At 39.6% G+C, this 9,655-nt stretch overlaps 1 pseudogene; it reads left to right on the top strand.

Moving 5' to 3' along the window:
- The first annotated feature begins 7,242 nt into the window (after nt 1-7,242).
- LOC136677067 (general transcription factor II-I repeat domain-containing protein 2A-like) lies at nt 7,243-9,055 on the top strand (annotated as a pseudogene).
- Nucleotides 9,056-9,655: the final 600 nt, after the last annotated feature.

The following is a 9,655-nucleotide window of genomic DNA, read 5'->3' as shown; positions in this document are numbered from 1 at the left end:
CCTCAGGGGATCTATGGTTGAAGAAGTCCCTCAGGAGGGCGCCCATCAGACCCTCTAAACCCTCAACAGCTCCTGGCCCTCATCTGTTTATCTTCTGTTTTAGTAAAAGTCTGTGTTATTGCACTTGCGTCCGCCTCCATCAGTCCACCCCGTGAGCCTGACAAACACACAGACAGATGGATTTAAACAATGTTCCCTTCCATTGGACAATAATTCTTAATGAAACATTAGACAAACTGAGAGATTTAATTCACATACAGTAGAGAAATGATTCCAAAAATCTTGTTTGGGGTAGAGGGGCATGATTCCTAGCTGCTTCAGAGTGTTTAATCTCCATGATGAAGTATTACTGAGGAAAAACACAATGACACTGGTTTAGATATTTTTCACTTTAGACCGTCTTTATTTAAAAGGTATTTTTAGATCTACATAACGTTCAGCACATTTTCCATGAAGCTGAATGTCTTCCTCACCCATAAGGAGTGTTTCCACTGAAGAGCAGAGTCTCTATAGCAGAGACCTGAGAGACAGAAAGGTCTCCACAGTTCTTCAGTTTCTCCAGGATGAGTGGGTCAGAATTCTGGATGTAGGAGGAGTCCAGTGTGCAGATCATAATGTCCACCTGAGTCCTGTTCAGAACCACTCCAGATATTCCCTACAGCAACAAAGAGATGGTGTGAGGTGATGTTTACCAGGCTGTAATGTGAGTTTACATTAATGCTGTGTGTGTGTGTTTACATTAATTGTGTGTGTGAGAGAGAGAGAGAATGTTTTACCAGGCAGTTCTGTGCTTTCTGGAACAACGTGGACTGTATGTTGAGGATGCTGGATGGAACTGAGAAATATTTTCCCCTTGGAGCACACAGTTCTCACTCACCTGGTCATAGCTGCAACTCACACACACAGTTGTGAGCTGAAGTCATTTTCCTCTGTCCAGCCCTGGTGGGATTCTGCAGTTCCACTGACTATGCTCACATGGTACTATACATAGGTTGATTCCCCTCTGGCTATGAAGCATGAAATAGGACACTAGTTACAAATGTAATTGCACCTCTATTAATGCTGGATGATCATTACAGTTGTTTGTCAGTTGCTTGTGAGATTATCTGAGATCATCCAGCACTCATCCAGCATTCCTAGAACCACAGTTAGGCTACATTCATAACAAGCAAACCTTTTATCAGTAAGATCACTGGATCTCATGCCCATTAACACTTTGATATTCGAAGCTCAAACCAATTTAAATTAAACATATAAAAAGAGACACAAGTGTCAAGCCTTAAAATACACCATACTACACATAATATCTTCTCAGTAGCCTTAATAAAATAGCATTTTCCAGATTCATAAATATTTCAGAGCAATGTGTGGTGATCACTCACATTAATCCCTCCACTGATGATGATCTGGATGATGACCCTGGTTCCAGCCTGTGACAGTGCTGAGTGTAGGGATATTGCTGCTAAGGACACTGCTGGAAGCAGCATTTATCAGGCAAGTCAGACCCATGCTCTTTTTTCCAAGCATCTGGAACCAAGCATGTGGTTAAAGTGGGGAAATTTGCCACCAGAGCTGCATTGACCTGAATATAACAGATGATTACAAATAACTTGCCATGAGACTTAACAAAGAAAATACAGACCAAACAAACTGAAAGAAAACTGGACAAACTGGCAGTTTAACTTCAGACTAATTTGCTTGCAGGATTCTGAGATGCTCTCTAGGATCATCATACTGTCTGTAGGCCCAAGAGAATTAAACACAGAACCAGGAGCTCCACACAGCAAACACTCGGAATACTACACACACACACACACACACACACACACACACAGTGTTCTTCAGAAACAAGCAAATATACAGATAGAGTAGGTACTGTAGTGTTTATTGTGTAGTGTGGTACCTGAGGGGGTTGTAGTTAGGATCCTGGACAAATAACTGTACTGTAATGTGTAGTGTGGTGCCTGAGGGGATTGTAGCCAGGACAGTGTGCTGTAGTACATGGTTACATTGGCTGCAATTCTTGAGGTTTTAAACAGCTCAATATTCTCTGGGTTTTCCAGGACCACACACCGATCTGCAGGACATAGTCAGACTCAGTAAGGTAAGTTTTTTTGTTCAGGCTTGTGATTTTATCTTTTTTACTTTGTTTGGCTTCACAAATGTAAATATATGAAATATGGTTATACATACTGAGCTTCTCTCCCTGCACTGGGGAGGCCCTTATGGCATTTAAAAGACAGAATCCCATCATCTATTTGTGTTAGTGTTACGTCTAGTGACTTATTTGTGTGTTTTGTGTTTCTCTCCTCCTGCCTTGCGCCCAATGATTCCAGGTAGGCTGGGGACCCACCGCGACCCTGAACTGGATAAGCGGTTACAGATAATGAATTAATGAATGAATTAATTAATGTTTCTCTCCTCTCTCAGTAAATGCCTCAGGTGCTGCTGCTGATTTACTGCTGGAACAGTGTTCTGGTTGGCTGACAAGATTAAGGCGGAACAGATATAACGCCCTGGTGGTCGGCTGAAAGGAGACCCTCCTCTTCGTCCTTACGATTACTTCTTCCTGCCAGACTAAGGATTGTGTGTGTATGTTGACATGCTATTGTGTGTGATTCAGCTACCTAATGTAGGGTTAACTCAGTAGTTATCCTACTAAATTGGAAGCTGTAGGTCATGTAGCCTTGTTTCTTGAATTAAATTGGTTGAATTGTTTCTGTTTATGTTAGTGAGTTGGGTTATGTTTTTGTATTTTCTTTCTTAATTATTTTTGGTTAGTTAAGTTATATATGTTGGGTGGGTTTTGATTATTTTGGTCTTAGATCACTCCTGATGCTTTGTTTCCATTATAGCATTATAGTCAATAAAACATCTTGAGACTTGAGTCTTGTGACATTGTGTGGTTTTCTTGGTCTGGAGGGATTGAAGTGGGAGGAGTTGGGGGAGACTTTTTCTTTTTTTTTTTATTATTTATGTTGCAGTTTACCTAGACAGGCTGTAACAGTTAGAGGGGTAAGGGATCTATCTATGTATAATAGTGAGGAGACAATTCCATTTTTCTCTATGTATGCCTATATACATGAGCAACTCCTATTCCTCCTCAGCTGATGTGATGTGTAGTGTTCCACAAGGGTCCATACTAGGGCCAATCCTCTCTTCATTATACATGCTACCTTTAGGTCAAATTAATAGGAAGCATTTTTATGCTCATGACATACAGCTGTATCTTACCATTAGACCCAATGACGATGGATCTGTTAAGTCCTTCAATAATTGTCTTGAGGACATTAAGAAGTGGATGGCTGTTAATTTCCTACTCCTGAATGAAAGCAAAACAGAAATTATCATCTTTGGTACTTCCCATTTCATTAACAATGTTGCATCATACGTTAAGTCTTCAGTCAGAAATCTTGGTGTTGTCTTTGACTTCAGATTTGATAAAACAAATCGACTGTGGTTAAAAGTAGTTTCTTCCACCTCAGAAACATTGCAAAACTGAAGCCCTTCCTCAGTTTTTTTGACCTCGAGAAAGTGATTCATGCATTCACGTCTTCACAATTACTCTACTGTAATTCTTTATACATTTTGATTAACCAGTCTCTGTTGCAATATTTACAGTTAGTCCAGAATGCTGCATGCAGTTTGTTGACTAGAACCAAGAAAACAGGAACATATTACACCAGTCCTCGCCTCACTTCATTGGTTACCAGTTCAATATAGGATACAGCTTAAAATACTTGTAGTTATTTTTAAAGCACTAAATGGTCTGGGCCCTTTTTATATTGCAGATCTGCTCACGTCGACAATCACACAGCTCTTCATCACAGAATTTGTTGGCAGTTCCTAGGGCTTGTCTTAAACAGTGGTGATCAGATGATCAGGTATTTTCGGTGCATGCCCCAAGACTTTGGAGTAGTCTACCATCCAGTATTCGCCAATCTACCTATATCTCGGTTTTTAAATCAGGTCTGAAATGTGGAACTCAAGACCCAAATCACATGACAGTCACATATTTTAGTTAGGGGGCACAAATGAACCAGAAGTCTATATTAACTGTAGATTTTGCATTAAGTTTTATATTTTCAGGGTAATTGTAAACAATTCTGTTGAAAACCAGTTTATAAGGATACACTACAAATATTCTCCTTCTGGAGATGAAAATTTAATGAACCTTTGGTGAACACAACAAGATTTTAACACCACTGCTGTAGCGTTGAACGGTACACTGTTTTTACCTTTAGTGAACAATTACATATGTACAGGACCATTTATTCTGACTGTGTATATGAACTTAATATTTTGCTCTGGGTGTGTGGGAGTTGTTATATAATAAATAACACACAGGACAATAATTAAATGGGATAATAAACACACAAAATATCATGTTAAGTAGAAAAGAGAAGAGAGACTACATACATACATACATACATTTTCTTTTCTGCTTCTCCATTTCAGGGTCGCTGTGAGAAGAGAGAATACAGATGGAAATCACATTTTAATAGTGTTTTTGTCCCTGGTGTTTGTGGGGTGTGGGAGTGAAACTAGAATTGTTAGAATGTAAAATATATATATATATTTTAAAATTCCCAGAACACTGAAATATTCCAGCCTCTGACAACCCAGTCCAACAGGTGTGAACACCCACCAAATTCATGTTCATACGTAATGTAAAATGTTCTACATTTCTATTTGAGACTGAACAGCTTGATCACATGATGACAACAGGAGCTGGGCTCCCAGGGCATTCACTTCAGCAAAATTACACAGTGTTAAATACCAGACATAATTTTAGGGATCAACTCTGACATATCAGTTCAGTCTAGCTGCTGTCAGGGCTTTGAAAAGCATCTAGGCAACATACGTGTAACTTCTGCATTTAATTGCAGAGTTGACATTTGTCTTCCTGCTCAACATTCTTGCCTCAAACACCATATTGCCACAAGTTTACAGACACACCCATATTGGTTCCTCAATTAAGTGTTTTTATAATAATAATAATAATAATACATAATAAAGAGAATTTCAAGAATACAAAGACACTCAAAATCATCAAGACATAGAGCCATTGAAAGACTTAAAAACTGCAAACACAGAACATGCGTGAATGGATTAAATCTGATTACTGCAGAGACAGCAGCAACATTCAGTTGGCATGTTTAACTGAGTTGCATTGGAAATAGCAGCTGCACTGGGCTGGCATGTAGAGCAGAGTTTTCTTGTTGCAAACGTCTCTAACCCTTCTGGGATAGCCCTTACACTCAATGTTAGATAATTTCTGTGAAGAATTAATGGCAATCACACACAAGAGCAGTAGAGATGTCAGGGAGTATTAATGTATAGTGCAGCAACACAAGACAATATTTGACATTAGCCTGGATGACCTTAGGTTTAAGTGCTGCTCCTTCAGAGCATCCCATTACATGTCTGTGTTTTCCAATGAAGTTTATAAATGCTTTAGAATAAAGAAATAGTTTAACCACTATGTGTGAGTGTGTGTGTGTGTGTGTGTGTATATATATATATATATATATATATATATATATATATATATATATATATATATATATGTGTGTGTGTGTGTGTGTGTGTGTATATATATATATATATATATATATATATGTGTGTGTGTGTGTGTGTGTGTGTGTGTGTGTGTAATGTGCGAGTGTGTGTGGTTTGCAAGAAAATAATCTGCAGATTCATTTAACACTAATCTGTCTTTTCACTTACCATTTTGACCTTCAGGCACAATGAATAAAAAGGAATGTTGTATAAGGAATGTTGAATACATTCCAAACATGTCCCATAGAGTTGTCACGCTTAATTACACAGAGACATAAACAGTTAACAGAAAAAATAAGCACCAAGAAATAGGGGTTCTAGAATAGTAGATACACTGTCAGAAAATTGGTGGTACCCTCAAGGGTGCATATTTGTACCTTTAATTAGGGAACATAATTGTACCTTACTCTATTATAATCATATATTTTAAAATTGTGTTGATTTGACACTCCAAATGACACTTCATTTTATCTCCAGGACTTGTATTATGTTCTTTTATTTGTATAATGAAAGATTACAGATATTCACCTCTCCTCCTGGAAAAGAGAATGTAATGTACCTTTAGTGAACACATCTGGACTTTTCAAAACTATTGTACCTTTAAAGGTACATTTGCACTGTTTGTACCTTTAGTTACCAATTATGTACCTCTACCGTACCTCTTTTTTCTGAGAGTGTAGGGAGACAACATATCCATATTGTTACCAACTGACAAAAATCAAACATGCTCAACAAAACTGACATCAAAATATCAGGACAAGACAAAGCTCACTGCTGTTCCGCTCAGAAGGGCAAAATCAGCATAGGTTTTTGTCCAGTTTCTCAAACTGTTCCTGGACAGTGTGTGCAGTGTGCAAGGCACATTCACGTGCTAAAGAACAGTGCCATTCTTCTGCTGCTCTATTGTCCAGTACTGATACTCATTTACCCAAAGTATTTGGACAGACAACAGCATGAGTAACTCTGACAGTTGCACATATATGCAGCCCCATACACACAAAGCTACACTTACTTGTGTTCAGACCCTGAACACATTATATTAGCACAATATTATCTTTTCAGCAGTGTTTGCTGTGGAATATCTGTGGAATCAGGCAAGATGAAATAATCTTTATTCACTTGTGCATCAGTGATAACAGTAATTTATGCTATTTTTAATAAAAATATACACATTAGCCTATAGCAACGCATTATTGGTTATGGTTAATGGATGGTGGGAGATCTGGCTGAACCAGATTTTTCGGCACTGTTGGAGAGAAAGGCTGCTTCTCAGGAGCCTCACAGGAATAATATCTTTCCTCTTATTCACACTTTGATAAGAGCATATGCAATTAAACCTGAAGGCCAGATTTCTGACTGAATATGACCCCTAATGATTTTTATTTTTTTTTTATGATATCACCAATCATCAATTTTTCATTTTTCAATTAGGGCAAAGTGTAGGTCACATGTGTCAAACTCAAGGCCCGCGGGCCACATCCGGCCCGCAATACAATTATATCCGGCCCGCGAAATCGTTTTATATATCTGTTTTTAATGGCCCTGTGATATGACGCCCCAATAACACACACTACAAATCCCATGATGCAGTGCAATTGCCACCAACGGCAAGCCGCGGTTCAAGTTCACGGTCTGTTGATGTATACAACGCTAATATCAAATCAAAGCTAGACCCCAACAATGGCCAAGAGAAAAATTGATTCTGAAAACCGAGGCTTTCAAAGCCGGTGGGAGAATGAGTATATGTTTACTGAAATTGCAGGTAAACCAGTGTGTCTCCTTTGCGGGAGTAATGTCGCTGTAATGAAGGAGTATAACCTAAGACGGCACTACGAGACGAAACATGAGAACAAATTCAAAAACCTGAGCGCAGGACAGAAGCTACAAAAGGTAGAGGAGTTGAAGAAGAATTTGACATCCCAGCAGACGTTTTTCACCCAAGCAAAATCACAAAGTGAAGCTGCTGTGAATTCAAGTTTCATTGTGGCCGAAGAGATCGCCACATCAGGACGGCCGTTTACCGAGGGGGAATTCGTAAAGAATTGTATGATGAAAGTTTGCGACGTCCTTTGTCCAGATAAAACGCGAGCATTTGCAAATGTAAGCCTCAGCAGAAACACTGTTGCTAATCGGGTTTGTGAGATGGCGACTGATTTGAAAACACAGTTGATTGAAAGAGCAAAAGATTTTGTTGCATACTCCCTTGCCGTGGATGAAACTACTGACGCGACTGACACTGCACAGCTGGCGATATTTATCCGTGGTGTGGATTCCAATTTGTGCGTAACAGAGGAAATAGTGGACATTAAATCGATGCACGGGACAACGAAAGGAGAAGACATCTTTGGAAATGTATTTCAAAGTGTAACCGACATGAAACTGCCGTGGGAAAAACTCGTTGGACTTACAACAGATGGCGCACCTGCTATGTGTGGTGAAAAAAATGGACTGGTGGGAAGGATGCGCTCAAAGATGCGGGAGGAGAACTGTGCCGGTCAGTTGACAGTGTATCACTGCATCATACACCAGGAATCGCTGAGTGCTAAAGTCCTAAAAATGGATCATGTGATGAACACTGTAACACAAACCGTCAACTTTATCAGAGCCCACGGTTTAAATCACCGCCAATTCCAGTCTTTTCTGCGGGAAATAGATAGCGAGTTTGGCGATATGCCATATCATACGGAGGTCGGGGAAAAGTTCTCAAAAGATACTTTGAGCTGCGAGAGGAAATCTGCCAGTTCATGGACAGTAAGGGGAAAGACTGCACAGTTCTGCGGGATGAAAAGTGGAAATGTGAGTTGGCGTTCCTGGCTGACATAACGTCGCATCTTAGCGCTTTAAACCTTCAACTCCAGGGACGGGAGCACATAATAATCGATATGCATGATGCAGTGAAGGCATTTCAAGTGAAGCTGCGCTTATGGGAGACACAAATGCACCAATGCAACTTGTCTCACTTTCCCTGTTGCCAAGTAATACGGAACCAAGAAAGTGCCACAGTTTTCCCAAATGCCACCTTTGCTGAAAAACTTAGCGCACTGCGCACTGAGTTCGCACGGCGCTTCAGTGACTTTGAGGCACAGAAAAGCAACTTCGAGCTGCTTCGCAACCCATTTGCAGTCGATGTGGAAACCGCACCTGTAGAAATGCAGATGGAGCTGATAGAACTGCAATGTAACGGGACACTGAAGGCAAAGTACAACACTGCGGGGCCAGCACAGTTCACTGCAGTCAGATGCCGCAGCTCCGCCAACATGCGGCTCGAATCCTGTCCATGTTTGGCAGCACATATCTGTGCGAGCAGCTGTTCTCTGTGATGAAAATTAACAAAACGTCACACAGGAGTCGCCTCACTGATGGACACCTGCTATCGATCCTGAGAATCTTCACAACACAGAACCTAACCCCAAACATAAACGAACTTGTTGCAAAGAAAAGACTCCAAGTATCAGACTCTGACTACATAGGACAAGAAAATGGAATGTTATGATTTGTTATGATTATACTTTTGCTTTGAATTCAATTTTTTATTTATATTTTCAGATTTTTTAATATTCCAGCATGTACAGATTTTGAATGTATTGTATTGACAGGATATTTTTTTATGAAGAGCAAAATATTTTAAGTTGAAATGTATTTATTTTGGAATGATATCCTGTATTTTGGTTCATATTAATGGTTAAAAAACATAAATATTTAGTCTGTTAAATAAATGGTTATACTGTTCGGCCCGCGAGTTTCGGCCCCCTGCGCAATTGAGTTTGACACCCCTGGTGTAGGTGATCAGGCTTTAAGAATAACACAAAACATCTACAGCAGTCTGAAGTAATTTACAGTGATAATAAGTAAATGTAAACACAAATGAAGCAGTCACAATGTACTTCTGTCTTTAGGCATTTAAATGTAGCACACCATCTATACATGCAATTATGAAATATGGTGTTCCACTTGGTTCTGTTCTATCACCTCTCCTTTCACATTATATGTGCTACCGCTTGGTATCTGTACAAAACATATCAGCTTTCATAGCTTTCATGGCTCTCTCTCTCTCTCACGTAATCTCCGTGACAATCAAGTCGCTAGCCTTGCT

This window comes from Hoplias malabaricus, chromosome 2 (genome assembly GCF_029633855.1).
Source record: "Hoplias malabaricus isolate fHopMal1 chromosome 2, fHopMal1.hap1, whole genome shotgun sequence".
Lineage (NCBI taxonomy): Eukaryota > Metazoa > Chordata > Actinopteri > Characiformes > Erythrinidae > Hoplias > Hoplias malabaricus.
Note: the sequence above shows the minus strand (reverse complement) of the source record. Positions and strands in the feature narration are given on the sequence as shown.